Genomic DNA, 15,469 nt, shown 5'->3' on the forward strand with positions numbered 1-15,469 from the left:
AACATAGTGAATTATATCCGTTTCATATCACGGAATGTCAAGGGGCCAATGAAGCAGCTAAAATAAGCAACATAATGTTTTATATTCAGGGGCCGAGAGAGGACGTGGTGTTTCTGCAGGGGACACACCTGTGTAGTGACGGGATTTGCGCATTAAAAGGGGCAAGTTCAGTCATCTCTATCATTCAAAGTTCAGTGCTAGTGCTAGAGGAGCTGCGGTTTTGATTCAAATCCATGTTCAATTTGAGCCAGAAAACATTGTAGCTGACTCATCTGCTAGGTTTGCTGTGCAATACTCCTGTTATCCTAGCTAGTGCCTGTGCACCAAATTGGGATGATGAACAGTTCATATCCAGGTTTTTTACCTCCATTCCAGATGCTGAAACATACTACATAATTACAGTAGGTCGGGTTTTATTTTGTTCAAAATGCTGAATTAGACAGGTCCTTTTCCAGGTCGTATTCCTTTTGAAATTCTGCCAAATTATTAACTTGCACTGCAGCAGTGTTAGCAGACCCATTGAGGTCTAAATTTCCAGTTTAAAAAAATCATTTTCTCTTTTTCTGTATGTCCATCATCGTTATCCTAGAATACTGTTTTTTCTCTTAGATAACAGATAATCACTAATATACAGTCATCCAACTATTATAGCATTGTCATTTCACATTATGCTCCCTCATCATTAGATATATATTTCCCTACTTACAGACTTTCCCTAAAACTATGTAGATTCAACTCACATTTACTAGCTAATGACCCCTTTGTAGATTCCTTAAGATCGACTATAGTTATTTTGCAACTTCAATCTGAATAAGATCTTTTAACTACAAATAAAGCAGAACTGCAATTGTTCAAATCTAGACAATGAATTTTTTAGTCGGGGGACAAAGCTGGAAATTTCTTGCCCAGGGAACTATAGCTGCCTGTACACCATCGGGTGTTACTCTTACTGATCCAAAACAAGTAAATGAAACATTTGCCAGATTTTGTTCTGATCATTCTCTGATTCTCATGGTTAATATGCTCAACACTATTGAATCTCCCAGAAAAGATTAGGAGTTGGTGGAAAATTCAACCTGCCCAACTTCTTCAAATGAGGTTATGAATACTCTTGGTGCTTTACAAAGAAGCAAATCACCAGATAATGATAGATTCACAGTCCAAAGTGATTTTTTGACCTGCGAGATTTCTCTGTTTATGCTCCAGTTTAGCACAACCGGAATTTTAGACCATCAATTGTGGATGCTGCTTTTCAAGTTGAATCTGATAATGCCATGAACTCTATTAACAAGTATTACTTTCATGTCCTTTTATTGACCTTTCAACCATACTTAAACTCACCTCTCCCAACTTTTTAGTTTTTTCAAATATGTCACTGTGTCCAGAAAATCGATACTGAATTCTCAAATTTCCCCACGCAGATTTTGTCAGATATTGATAAACCATAATCAGAAAAAAATAGAATATTTCCCACCTTTTGTGTGTCTTGGACTGTACTATTCCAGTCTTCCCACAATAAACAAAGATGTTATGGCAACAGGATCTAAAACTTGAAGAACAATGGGACAACATTCATAAAATAAGTACACAACTCCTCTATCTGTGCCCGACATTGGCTAATCCAGTCAAAATTCATACCCAGCATCTACTGCACTAATCGCAGATTCTCAAAAATTTATTCCAATGTTTTAGATACTTGTAACTGAAGTAACCAGTCCCCTGTCAATCTCATGCACATTTTGGCCATGTCCAAAATTGATACACACTTGGTCTAAAATACTTCATACCCTTCGCATGGCGTACAGTTTTGAGGCTGATACGCACACCCTCTCTGCTCTTTTATGTATTCCACAAACCAACACTTTATTAGAAGTACAGCGTAGTATGGCTTTCTGTACGCTACTGGCCAGGCACTTAATTTTCCTCAACTAGAAACACAACTTACCCCCATCCTACAGTTGATGGGTCTAGGAAGTCCTGTTTAGCATAAATTTAGAGAGGCTGAAGTTTTCTCTTAAAGGTTTTCTGTGAAAATTTGATAGAGCCTGCATAGAACCTGTGGCGCACCACGGGGGAGTCTGGAGGAGGTTCTTTCTTCTGGAGCAAATGTATTACTTTTATGTTGCTTGGCTTATATTTATTAAAATGCTTCGATAATTTTCATTAATGACTAATTAATGATTTTTCACCAGTCAGATTTTATGGTGTCTCCCTGACCATTTGGTGCCCTTTGTGCAGTACATTATGCATGTGGAGCAAAACGTCAGACTTTGTTTTGTTTGAAAATAAATTTCAAAACCATGTATCATTTTTGTTACACTTCAGCATTACACACCACTTTGTTCTGTTGAGTGATAGAAAATAGAAATACACTGAAGTCTTTGTAATGTGAGAAAATGTAGAAACGTTCAATGGAATCAGCCTTGAGAACATTTTTGCAAGGCACACATCATATATTAATCCCTTTGACAATTTCCCTGAGGGAAAATCCCAAAGGTATTAATAAAATTTCCTTTCTATCTATCTATCTATTAAAACCTTCAAGGCTCTTTAAGACTGATGATGCTGCAGCATGCAACACAAGTAAGACTCACAGATGCATAACACCCCATCTCAATATGACATATCACGTGAGCTCCAGCCATTCCCTTGTAGTTTTTAGAAATGCCTCCATTTCCTCTTTTTAATAACCACTTATGGTGTCATTTCCTGCCCTATCCATCATCATGAGTGACCGCACATGTCATGCACAACGCCACGCTCCGCAAAACATTCCGGAACATCTTTTCAACCTCGTTCATTACTTCTCTTAATTCTGATTTCCCCCTTGTGTGGGTGTGTCAGTGTCACTGCAGTGTGAATACACGGTACACATGGTGTGTGTGCGCGTCCCATGGAGATGGTCCCAAGGTCTTCTCTCATCCAAAATGGTGAGTTGTGTGTGTTTCTGTGAAGTATTCATTGTTTGTGCAAATCTTGCTCTTGTTGAGTGAGTGCTTGTGCCTGTCTGCATACCCATGGGGCTCTCCCCTGAATGTACTTTCTATGAGTTTGTGCGACTGTCTGTTGCATGCAGTCATGAGAAGCTCTGTGCCTTAGCTGCTACCCGACTTGTATTCCCAAAACACGCCGCAGGGCTTTGGCTCTGGTTCGTGTGCATGCAGTTGTGTGTGTGTGCACCTGTTTGATTGTAAGTGTGGGTAGAAACTGCTTGCTAAATTGTCCCTTGGTGTTGTGTTTGATTGTGCCTTTGTGTGTGATTTTGTTTATTAGTCTATCTGCCAGAGTGTCCAATTACTTGTCTCTGTCTATCTCCACTTGTTTGTTAAGAGACTTCCTGTCACTTTATTTTAGTTTTTGTTTTGATGTCTTTGTTACTCCTGGTCCAAAGGTGGAGCAAATTTAGAGTAGAGGTTTTATCTTAGCGTTGCTCTACAATAGCAGCTGACAGGTGCAGAATAGGATGCCAAGCTTAGCTCATGCTCGAATATCCATAAACTTTAATATCTGATAATTGCAGTATTGTTTCACACATTCTGCGAAAGGTCTGACATAACACTTTAAGCTGTTTCAGTAAGTGAATGCAGACAGTGGGTTCTGTAACAATAGGGTGATAAACTAATCAACAGAGGAGGTAATTTAAATGTTATTTGTGTTATTTCTGTTTAATCTTTAGTGTCTTTTTTGATGATGCCCTAACACAACAATTTCCTTCAGGAGATTAATAATCTACCCACCTGATTTTGAGAGGGGCGTTTCTATTGCTTTTCATCATGATTATTAGAAACGCACTGAGAAACTGGTATTTGATCAAAACAGGATGGTTTTAATCTAGACTGGCCCTCACTGGGGACTGCGTGTGAAACCACACCATACGTATTGTTTTGCTAACAACAATACTTTGTGTGGCAATTGCAACTAGAAAAAAGATTTTAAAAAATGTTTTAAAAAAAACACTAATAACTTAAAGAAACTTTGCAATATTATATTATAGTCATAGTTCCTTCATTTCACAATAGTAAAACCCTATCTTGAAAAAAAATCCAGCCCCCAGTTTGACATTTTTCTTCATACAGAGGGTCTGAACACTTGACTAGTGAGAAACCATTGCTTCCTGTAGGTGAAAACTAATGAAGTTTTAAACAGATGTATCTGATTTTACCCAATCTCTAATGTTTTAGATGAAATATGTAATGTGCCAACTTGGTCATGAAGAAAGCTACGCTATGAAGCTTACCGGAAATTTCATGCACTGCAAACAACTATTCCCCACTGCAAAGAGAGAAGCTCCAACTCTAGTTGCTCAATATTTGGATGACCAACATCCAAACTTCATCTGCTGCCGATGCTAAACTACAACCATAGGCAGACTAATATTCACAAATAGAGGAAAAACTTGACATCATCGCTCACAACTCCTCCTTTTGTTCGCTGATTGGCCAGGATGAAACGCATCCTGAGTACTCAAGCTCAATAGGAGAAGTCCCAGATGGAAAATTGCAAAGGAAGGCAACAGCCAGAACAGTAAAACCCTATTTTACAGAAACTGTAATCAATAAACACTCACTAAGAAAGGCTGTAAAAGAAATTTCAAATATTGCTCTTATATCTTACATTACAATTATTTTCTTATTTTTGTATTGTAATTAGTCAAAATCAGTATATGTAGGCAGTATATCAGTATATCAGTATATTCCTTGAAAGAAAAAACATTCTAATCTGTATATCTGAAATGAATCCGTCTCTATTTGGTCTAATTAGTGAAGGCACTTCAAGTTGTCACTGGAAAAAAGCAGTGACAAAACTCATAAGAGGAAATTATAGGTACCTTGCCTGATAAGCTGGTGACTATCAGATAAAATTGAAATTAAAACATGTGAATTCATTAATTTCCATCTGATTTCTTAATATTCTATCCTATAATCCAAATATAGACTTCAATAAATATAGATGTTCTCGGGCCTTGCCCAGGAATTATAGACAATAATCAGCACAAAGATTAATGACCACCGACAGGTTAGTTTTATGCTCTAAAAATTTACAGTATGGTATTTCTATTAATTTCTATTAAGGCTTTACCACTGTCTATTTTGAATTTGAACATTGACTCTAAATTATGTAAAAATAATGTGAAGAAAAACAAGATTTTTTTTCTTATTTTGCTCTTGAAGAGCAAACAAAGGCAATACATGTCTTACACAAAAATTAATATAAAATTATGATCATTTCAATACAGACCAAAGTTTTTGCGTCTTCAAACTGTTAACCTCAAAACTGACTGAAGGTTTGTCAGTTTATGCAAAACAAGAAATCCTGAACTAATCTTTCGGTATCAAGAGACAACAGTTTCAAACCCCTAAAGGGTTTTCCATAACTTACTAATCCTGCCATTTAAATAATGTTTAATGGTAGAAAAAGCGATGGCTGCAAGAAGTATAATGGATTAATGCCCTATTTCCTCCAGTTACTGCCCACTGCATGTCAGCTGGTTGAAAGGAGGGTTCTACACTTTACATTCACTAGCAACTAATACAAATTAATCTGCTACAAGTATTTCTACTGTTAATAAACAAGAATACCAAAAGGGCAGAAACTAAAGAAGCGAAACCTCTCACCTCCTTAAGTTAAGTGTGTATCTAAATAACAAGTGCAGCTACAGGACCATGTCTGTAAAGCAGCTAACATTATAACTATAAATATCAATGTGTACTATGACATGCATTGGCATAAATTGTCTCTTTTTTGTTTTGTTTTCATTCTTTTGAGAAATACTTGAACATTTTTTACTCAAGGTTTTCGTAACGAGACTCAAAAACAAAACAGAGGGTGAGAAACTCACTTGGTTTCCAGAATATGTGCAAAATAAACTCTCAGACTCCCAAACCGACAATTCTCTCTGCCCAAAAGTATCTGCATTTACAAAGGACATATAAGGATACCACCAAGACTCCCTAGTTCTAGAGGCAAACTGGGAGATTATTCTTGTGTAGCATAATGCTGCAACAGGCATGTAAATTTTTTTTATAAATAATTTAAACTCCAAACTCTTCACAGCTTCACTGAGTCAAACAGGACATCCTGCAACTGTTGAATGATTACTTTTTCATTAATAATCTTCAAACAAAGCTTATAACTCACCTTTACGCTCTTGTTCTACTGCTAAATGTGATTTCCTTTTAATGTATTTACACATTTTCTTTTATGCCATCAAGATTTTATTGTTTTCTGTGAATTTCATTAGTAAGTTCATTATTACTTTGTTGTGTCATTGTTTGCCTCTTTCATTTGAATAATTTAATCATTTTAATCATTTCTGCCACCATTTTTTTCACAGCAGATAAATAATGATGACTGAATTTGATTTGTTTTTAATAACCAGACATTCAGTTTGTGGTAATGTAGAAATAATGAACCAGGAAAGACCTGACATGAAAGATGCTGCAGAACTGTGGATATCTGGCAAACTAATTATCTCAGCTTTAACTGCACGACTGCACACACACGGTTCTTCCTCAGAAGGCTCGCTGCCTTGGTCTTATAACTGTCAGCTCTTTAACTTTTAATTTTACGTGCAAAATACTGTTGCATTGACTGTCAGAAGCATTGAGCGAGTTTGGACAATAAGAACCTTAAAAGTGCTATCGGCAATTAAGACTTTGGTCGTGGATAACAGCCTGCCAATCTGTGTCCCCAGCTGCTTTCAAAGGAGGGCAGTCTTTTCCGAAATGATGCGGATTTATTTAATGAGTTCAAGTGAGAGATGGTATCAGAGGAAATAGAAGATTTGTGGCTAAAGAGTTTGACATCTGTTGCTGTGTCTTCCAAGCAAACTGCAGGGAAATAATTGCTGAAAAACATTCTTGTCACACAACTCCTCACTACCAACTCCATAGTTCCAACAGTCTGCAGAAGAGTCCAGAGATGCACCCTGGGAGAAGAAAGTACTGTAATCACTCCAAAACAGCCGCCTCTGATCTCGTTAAAGGCTAATTGATGTTCTATGTTAACGAGCTTTACCTTAATTAGTGGTATTAAAAGAACACTGGGTGGCACGTGTAGCTAGGGAAAAAAGTGGGGGTTCTGGTGGGCTGCAGGATTGAGGAAACAACCCACTAATGTTGCATCAAACACAAGATGAAAGGGCTGGGAGGTGGGAGAGTAAACCAGTGCAGAGGAAGTCACAGGTTGCTGGGGTGAAGAAAAAGATGGAAAAGACTGGGGCGAGAAGAGGCAGGGGTATTGGCAGAAGAAAAGAAACAAGCAAATGAGGGGAAGGAGAGTTGACAGGGGGAGGAATGGGCTGTAAGCTTGAGGCTTTTCTGAGCTGAAGTCAAAGAATCAATGGGATGAAATTGATGAGGACTGTGGAGTTGAAGCAAACAAGCTCACAAATGTTGACTCTCTTCCTCACATTTCTCCAACCTTTGAGATCTAATTCCAATCAGCTTCTTTTACCTTCATCATCATGCCTGCCCTCCACATCCTCGTTCTCCTCACACCTTCTGACTGATTGTCTGCTCTCACCTCCCCTTCCCGCCACCCCCCTCTTACAACAGCTGGTACAGTACAGATCTCTGGGCGACCGTTCAACGGAGAAGGGACACTGAAGGCAACACTTCAGGGGCAGCAGTGCATGCAGTACACTGCTGCAGTACGCCTGCATGTGCTTACAATCTCAAAAAGGGGGTTTGTGAGGGGAAATGATGAACTAAATAGATCATCCGGGAGGGAAGCAGAGAATGCAACTCGGACAGAAATGAGGGAAATAAAAACACATTTGTTTCAATTACAATTGCATCCAACGGCCTCCCGGTGCAGGCCTATAAATTTGACATTGTCACTCTCAAGCACTGCAGTAAATCCGTGAGTAGAAACACTGTGCCTCTCCATTTTACAGGTCAACATCATCATGTTCTCCCTTGGTGGTCTTTACAGTCAAAAAACCCCTTGATTCTTTTCTAATACAAGACAATAAAATAAAATCACGCTTTTTTTGGCAAGGAAAACTTATTCTCGACAAACAACTTAAGTAAAATCTCTGTCTCTCTCTCACATACGCACACACAGAAACACGCAGACTCCTGGTAAAATAAATAAAGCGTCGGTTCCAGCTGTCTGAAGATTCTTCGGTGGCAACAGAGGGGATAACCGTGGGCCGCCATACGCCCAAATATTCAGCGTATCGGGATATAAATAGATCAAGAGGGTGGGAAAACTGATCGGCAATCTTGCAGTGGCTTTTTAAAACGAAGTACACATTCACGCACCGACACTAAGCACGCATGTGGAGAAAACGAGCATCAATTAAAACCTCCGCAGCAAAGTGAAGCATGAAAACTGTTGCCAGTTTTTCTCTTAAACTGAACCCAAACTCTGTCGTTTTTTTCTTTTCTTTTTTTTTACCAAACATTTCCAGAAAGACAGGATCGGTGCAGCCTCAAGGTTCTTTGGTGTGCATGATTAATTGAACTGCCGGTAAACTGTGTGCGTGAGCGTCTATCCCATCTGCGCCTGTGAGTTTTTCGGGCGCAGCAATGACAGAGGGGTCAAAGCCCCGGCGCGCCGGCTGCTTCCAACCTCCATCTCTCCATCAGAAGCGTCGCTACACGCGAATGCCGACATCCGACTGCTCATTTATTCCATGTATCAATGACGCGCAGCATCCTCTCACTGCCCGAGCCGCAATTAATCCAAAGCAGCAGCATCAGCAGCAGCAGCAGAGGGTCTGTGTGCGTGTTTGGAGCAAAAATGCGCACTGCAAATCTGAACCGGATCAAACAAAAATGTACTTACTGAATTTCACCAGCCTTTCCCCCCTCTCTTCCTGCGTCCCTCCATCCTTTTTCACATCCTTGCTTTTTGAGGTATCCGTTTTGCGGGTGTCCCCCACCACCACCGCCACCTCCGCCACACGCGCGCACACGCACACTGACACGCACACTGTGAAAATATATATCTGTATAAATATATATGTTCTACATGTATTCAATTTCTCCCGATCTCTCTCTTCACCTCTGTCGCTCCCTCTCTCCTCTCTCTCACACGCACTCTCTCCAGCTCTCCCTCTTTCCCTCTTCTTTTGTTAAAATTCAGTATATGCGCTCCGTCACCTAGCAACCGTCAACCTCCCTCTCTCCCCCTGTGTCTCTCCTCCTTCCCCCTCCTCCCTCCCTGCCTCTCCATCTCAGGCGACACGTGTTGAATGCTAAACTTAGCGGTCCGGAATAAAATTAATAAAGGGATAGGACGCGCTCTCTATCTCCCCTCCTTTCTCAGTCTTCCTCCTCGTATCATAATGCAATATAAATATTTACTAGAACCACTCAGCCCTCTCATGCCCTCTTCCCTATCGTCGCTCCGCATCCCCCCCTTCCTTCCCTCTCTCCCTCCATCCATCCATCCATCCATCACTAGTTCCCTCCCCGCATCCCTCCCTCACCGTCCTGCGTTTTTTTTTTTACCCCCTTCTTTTTACCGCTGCCTCCTATCGCCTCTTTCTGCTTCTCCAAGCAAAACGGAGGCGCCACACCAGCGTCTGTGGATCCACATGTGAGTGTCACCCAGGCAGATGCCTGGTGCGTCTTAGCATGGAGAGGTGCAGCTTCATAGTCTTGCTTGCATGCGCCTGTGCATGTGGATGGATGAGTGGAGCAGCATGTACTAGCGTGCGCAGCTAGCAGTCAGCGCAGGAGACATGCAGTGTTTCAGAGCTGCAGTTCAGATTCTTAATTCTGATGTTTCGGCTGCAGAGTTTCAAATAAATTCAACCTAACTTTTCTTGTCTGTTTAGTGAGAGAAATGCAACAGGAGGTTTATTGCTTGCGGCATATTTTTTTGCTTCTTTTCATCCAATAATCTCTGAAAGTAGAAGAAGTTGTGTTTGGTCTGAGATGTAGAAACTGTTATTCGTCTGCATCAGTGGTTTTCAGAATACACATTTTGAATGAAGCATTTGCAAGGTATGGTTGACTTAAATATTATTTTACCAACATGTTTTTTTCTGACTAAAAGAATCATTTTTGGAGTGCAGCCAGAGTCCTGACTAGAACCTGACAGAATCTGTGGCCAAACTTTACACTGATGGTAAGGAGGCCTCCAAACATCCAAAAACAGGTCACTAATTACAAGAGTGGCTGTGAATACTCATGTAAATACGACTTCTTGGTTTTCTATTTTTTAAAAATTTGTGAAAAACTCAAACTTTTTTCTACATTGTCATGATAAATATTTGTATGTAAAATTTTAAGGAAAGAGACTATTCCAATACAAGGGCGTATTTCAAATTGTAAGTGAGGAAAAAGTGATTTTTCATATCCACGTATATCAGTTCATGTTTTCGTCAGGGCTGCATAAAAAATATAGTTAATTTGAGGAAGAGGGTTTTTTAGAGCACATGGGAAATCTGTCAGTCCTAGTGACCAGCTGAATATTAATGACTAAAATTAAGGCACACAAGATACTTTAGTATTTATTCTCATTGGTGTATAAATATTGCAAGACAATCTAAAGCAATTTTTAAAGTTGAGCTGAAAAGGTAAACTGAAGACATTTGAAAGAAAACTTCAAGCACATTTAGTTTCTCTATTATGCATTCTCCACTTTTGTAGCTGGATAAAAAGGAAAGTACACTGATTAAAATATTCTACCCTATTTACTTATGCAAATAGTTGCCTTTATTTATTTATGCTCATCAAACAAGACTGTTCTTTGTTTAAAGTACTTACATATGTAGTTATATGAAAAAGAAACTCCAATTAAGTGAACTTAAGCAGATTAAGTAAAGCTGAAGTTTGCATAAATTGCTAAACTTTTTTAATGTAGTAAATGAAATTTGCAGTACACTGTAATATCTAATTGCTTATCCACAACAAAGCTTAGTTTTTTGAACCAGAAACTACTTACTTAAAAAGAAAATACTTGATTGAAACACAGATGTAGCTTTGGAGTCTATATTTTCACCTTAAACATCTTAAAACTAATTTTTGTGACAAAAAAGTGTTTTAATTAGTTGCTACTGCTGGTGGCACAATGCATTGTGGGATACCTTGCTGGCCAATACTGTTACATATAAAGTCCAAAAAGGAAAAAAATCAATTATTGCGACATATAAATACAAAGTCATGTTGTGCGATTTAAGTATTGCAAAGCTAAAATAACTTGATACATTTTGTTTAGCTGTCATAAACTAAATGAGCACCTTAATGACTTCTGCTAGCTTATAATCATCTCTACTTCAAATCGCCGCTGGTCCGTTGGTGCTTGTGAACTCTGATGGCTTATGGGTAGTATTTAGTGTTTTTAAATGAAACAAAGACAAGATTGTTTTTTGTTGTGTGGATTAACTTAAAAGGATAGGCTCTTAGTACTTAAACAATAGATTTTCTGAAAACAAATTACAATGTCTTGTTCCTTGACCAAGTATTTTTGACCCGAATGCTACATATTTTTGTGTAAAGATACTAACTTGAATTTTTATTGTTGATTTCACAAACTCAGTTATGTAAATTTACTTCACCACAGATTCAATTTTATTGGTGTAAGCAATATTTAGAAGGTTTGGCTATCCCCTAAGATCAGGCCTTCATTAACTTAAATCTACTAGATGTGTACAATTATCTGGAAAGATAGAGTGAAGCAAATTTTAAAGCAATAAAAACTAAATCTGTGCCAATAATCAGTAGCTATAGGCTTCCCTAATGAGATGCTCAGCATTCTGCTAATTAAATAATGACCAACAAGGAGAAAATTACAACGCAAAGCTTGTCTGTGTAGATGTGTTTACAGTTTCCAAGAAAAAGATACACTTCCTGGGAGGATTGTTTAAAGGTAAATCAAAACTCCAATTTAACTGTAAAAAAAATGTCAGCAAGATTTAGCAGATTTAGCAGTCTGGAGTTGTGGTTCGATGATTTACTGTGCAGCACTGCCTACCAGAAGAAAACGCCTGTCTGCAGCCTCAGAGCAAAATTTACCTACGCTGGACTATCTCAAGAGCCAAAAATTTAATATCTAAGCAAATAGATAAATTCTCAAGCAAAACTGCTAGGCTTTCACACAGCTAGAATCAGTCTGCAGGAAACAAGAAATCCAGCAAAAAAGAATTCTAGGCAGGTAAAAATAAAAGACCTGATATGGTCTTAAAAGAGATTTTACCCAAAACTGATAGTACGCACTGAGATGTTTGCATAAGGCCTTAGAAAAAAATTATTGTTAAAAATAACACTGTTACACTAAATTCAGGAGGGTTCATTTATGACTCGCCTGGACCTGTTGCCCTTCCAGCCCGATCTCATAAGTGCAAGACAATGGATGCATGGTAGATAATTAGCATTAATGGAAATTCAAATGGAAAGAACAACAAGAGGTAATTTTCAAAATTAGTTAACAAATGTATCATCAGTCGACAAATATGTGTATACTATTGATTAAACAAAAGGAATACACAAATAAATCTACAATTAAAACACTAAAAAAAAAAAAATCTATTTGTCAGTTTTTTCTAGTACCTCCCTCATTCTAAGAGGGGATTGGAAAGAAGGGATGTGAAACTGACTGGAACCATCCAGTTTTTAGTGCCACATCCACCAGGCATACAAAGAGGGGACCACTAATAATCTCAGCATGGTACAGCAAAAACAAAGACAACTGACATTTCTTTAAACCTATGATGCCATTTTTAAATAAGAGGGTAGAAAGTAAATCTGTGATCAAGTGATAAAATGGCCTGTTATGACACATAAAAATACATTTTGTTGTAATTGAAATCTTTACTATGGTATCTTAAAATATTACTAAATTACCTCTGAGGTTAATAAATATATATATTTGCATTAATTGAAATATTTAATGGAAAATACAGGCGTGGAAAATAACTTGTAATTCTAATTTTCCACACTAATTTATTATTAATGACTTATGTTAAATGTTTATTTTGTCTCATCCTTTTTCTGTAGCAGAGACATCTTTACTGTGGTTACACAGAGCAGAACATAAAAGATTTATCAAAGATTAAAAAGAGAAACTGTTGAAGTGTTTTTTAATGACTTGATTAATTATTAGCATTGCTGCTCCCAAACAGCCACACACACACACACGCACACCCCCACATGCCGCCACACACAGCTACTTCCACCTGGTTATTACCAATCTGAATGTTTTGTGATGGAGTGACGCTGCCCCGGGGACAAAAATAAACGGCTGCTCGTTACTCTGCTTGTGCACTGATCTATGGTCAGTATTAGGACTCAGTCCATATGGCAATAAAAGTTAGGGTGTAGGGCGTTGGAGCCGATCCGCTTGCCCCGTCCCAGTGATTAAGTTCCAGGTGTTACAAAGAGACTGGCGGTACACTGTTCCTGTGTCAAATGATTTGTGATAAAGGAGCCGTATCTGGTTTAGTGATGCGTTTGCTGCTGCTGCAGTGGCATTAATAAGCCAGATACACATCACCTATTCATATTTTCTGCCACGGTGAAATGGTGAAACCAGCTGTTGTGCTCTTCATATTTCTCTTGTTATCTGTATTTGCCAAATGCATTCATCTTCATTTGCATTCATCAATCAATTCATCATCATGCGCTCTTCTCCCTTCCCTCCTGTCTCTGCTTGGCCTGCAGTCTACGGAAATACTGGAGTGGCGACATTACGGTTTATGAGGCATGTGATGGTATGTGTTACTGTATTTACTTCAAGTCCGTATTGATACGCTTTTGTTGCATACAAAGGTTTACATTGTCTGAGAGCAGTTACATAATATTTACAGTGTGGGAACATTTTCTCTTCCTGTGATTAGGACAGGTTGGATGTATTGTACAGGCACATTGCTTTAGTGGTGTGCGTCTGTGCTTGACTGTGTGTGAAAGAGTGAGTAAGTGTTATTCAAAGTTTTATTTATGTTTGTTCGTGGAATCTGATGTGACTTGGTTCTTTGTTTTTCTTTAGTTGTGGATTTATTAACTCTGAGCTACAAACCCAACAAGTAACTTTGTGTATTCTTACAATCTCATACAGAAACCAGACAAACATACACCAATAAGATGTGCAAAGATTGATACAGTTGTTTTGCCCACTGGCAATTTCACTTTGTTTTTTTCATTTTTGTTTTGTTTCTTTGAGTGTAGTTGTATTTTTAACCAGAAGAGGCACCGTTATTATAAAAATGTAGGCACATGTACAGATACAAATTATAACTAATATTCAGCTTGACCTGCTTTTATTTTGCATAGCCACATTATATTGTCCAATTTTTGTGAAAATCCCTCAAAGTTTCTGCTTCAGGTAATTATGAAAGTTACAAGGTAGTGTGATCAAACAAATAAATTAGGACATTCAATGAAAGCATAAAAGTCTGAGTGTTTTGTAAACATAATTGGAGATTGGATATTTGTTGCCAATTTACAAAAATAGATACAATTAGTACAGATGAAGAATATAAGAGAGGCCCATCTAAAGTTGTATCTAAAATATTCTTTAAAAAGACTATTTCTGAAGAGGAATAAATTAAGACACCCCAACTATTATTCCTAGTAATAAGTCTTACAATTAGGATGTTCTAGATATAAAAGTGGATGCCTGTACAATCTTAAAAAGACAACAGAAGTTCATCTTTTATGTCAGGTTTGCAAGACGAGAAATCTTTGTGTTCCATAGAGAACATACAAAAGACCAGGACTTTTGAAATAATAACTACATAATGCTGCAACCACTGTACTCCACATTAGATAGGGTGTTCTAAGGTGTCCAATCTTCCTTCTTTTTAATCCAAATGTGGTCATTATGGCCAAACATTAATTTCGACAGGATGCTACTCAACATATCTCCAAAATCTTTACTTTTTTACGCTTGCATGCATTTGCCGACTTTAATCTGGCTTTTACTCTTGCATATGGAGTATTGTTTTGGAGAGGCCTCTCAGCCCATGTCAGTAACTGTGACTTTCTTACAAGCCTCATCTACCATCCTGACAAGATCTTTAGTTTTTGTTTTACATACTGATATGGAGACTTTGAACCAACTTGTTTATGTCTGCGAGCCAAAACCTTCCTGAATAGCATGATGAGCAAAGGTAACTCTAGACCACGGTATTTATATGCATTTCACATACATATAAATACTCTTGCTTTGTATTTACGCTAATGTTACACTATTAACTCTAAATCTTGTAAGTAACATGTTTAAAAGCTTTAAGTTATTAGAGAAATGAAACTGATAGGATAAAAATTAAAATAAAAGCTTGGCTATAAATAAGCATTCTATCTGCATCAGAGTGCTTATTCGTTACACATACATGCTCAAGCAGGGACTGCTTTCATATTTATTGGCAGTTTGTACATGATTTATGGGCATCCCGAACTGTTTTGATTAGCAGACTGGTGGGTATGTTTCCAGGGAATGGTTTTAGTTTTCAAGAAACAGAAAGTGTTATGCATAAAGAAAGGGACAGACTGGAGAAACAGGTTTAGGAGAAATT

General features: G+C 38.0%; 1 protein-coding gene across 2 annotated transcripts in view; it reads right to left on the bottom strand.

The window, feature by feature from the left end:
• The window catches only part of grin2db (glutamate receptor, ionotropic, N-methyl D-aspartate 2D, b), an 86,617-nt gene extending 77,600 nt beyond the window's left edge, over positions 1-9,017 (bottom strand). For both annotated transcript variants that reach the window (XM_028012728.1, XM_028012727.1), the window contains exon 1: positions 8,794-9,017. The gene's annotated coding sequence lies outside the window, so the exon portion shown is untranslated. The remainder of the gene's footprint in view (positions 1-8,793) is intronic.
• Between the last annotated feature and the right edge of the window lie 6,452 nt (positions 9,018-15,469).

This window comes from Xiphophorus couchianus, chromosome 3 (genome assembly GCF_001444195.1).
Source record: "Xiphophorus couchianus chromosome 3, X_couchianus-1.0, whole genome shotgun sequence".
Taxonomy (NCBI): domain Eukaryota; kingdom Metazoa; phylum Chordata; class Actinopteri; order Cyprinodontiformes; family Poeciliidae; genus Xiphophorus; species Xiphophorus couchianus.